General features: G+C 45.5%; 1 non-coding gene across 1 annotated transcript; it reads left to right on the plus strand.

Annotated features, from left to right (window-relative positions):
* The first annotated feature begins 446 nt into the window (after positions 1-446).
* LOC116906461 lies at positions 447-575 on the plus strand. Its single transcript, XR_004388716.1, has one exon. It is a non-coding gene; the product is annotated as a small nucleolar RNA SNORA17 (small nucleolar RNA).
* The last annotated feature ends 407 nt before the right edge of the window (positions 576-982 follow it).

Consider the following 982-nt stretch of genomic DNA (forward strand, 5'->3'; position numbering starts at 1 on the left):
TTACTATGGTAACATAGAAATGGCTAATGCACAAGGTAAACTGAGTCGGGGAGATATTAAAATTATCTATCCGGTGTGATTATAGCATGTTTCATTATTTACTTATCTGGTTTTTGGTTTTAACTTTTGTTCTTTTGGTGGTGGTAGGCAATGGGGTTTTGTTGTTTTGTTTTGTTTTGTTTTGTTCCGTTTTTGAGATAAGTTCTTTCTGTTACTTAGACTGGCCTGGAGTTCACTTTGTTGCCCAGGCTGAAGGCTCGAATTACTACTGTGAGTCACCAAAGATGGCTATACATAAACATCACCGTTTTAACCTAGAACCTCAAGAATGCTAAGCCGTCTACCTACGGAGCTATTTCCCATCTCCGTCCTTTCTGTGGTTGGCAGTGTTAATTTATAATTGTCATGGAAATTATTCTAAAAACACCTATTTAAAAAATAAATGACCTGCCCCTAGAGGCATGGCAGGTGTGGCTGCTGTGTCACATATTCCTCAGTAGGTGGCAGAGGGGAGAGAGACTATGTCTATGCTGTGTTTTGACCTATAGACACTGAGCCCAAGACAGACAACCATCATCAAAAAAGGGCCACTTGTGTGCAAGGATTGAGCCCAAGATGACCACAAGATTAGCACCATAAGACCACTCGAGATGATCCCAGGCATTCAGAGGCCCTGGGCACCACTAAGAGGAGCGAGTAAGTGGTGTAGAGACGGAAGAGAAAGGAGAAACAGAAGGACATGTGTACAATGAAGAGAGGCAGAACTGGAGTGTCCAGGGTAGTAAGGGACAGCCTGATGTGAGTAGCCAATGCTAGCACCTGGCACTATAGTGGGGTCCTGACCTGTGCTACCAATGGGGGGTATGGGGGTCACATCTGTGTGTGTGGCCCTGCAGTAGCAGGGCTCTGTTACCACCAAAGGCCAGGCAGATGTCTCTGGTCTGTTCTGCCGCTCAGGGTCGTGTTGATGTCTGTGGCCTGT

Source organism: Rattus rattus, chromosome 7, assembly GCF_011064425.1.
Source record: "Rattus rattus isolate New Zealand chromosome 7, Rrattus_CSIRO_v1, whole genome shotgun sequence".
NCBI lineage: Eukaryota > Metazoa > Chordata > Mammalia > Rodentia > Muridae > Rattus > Rattus rattus.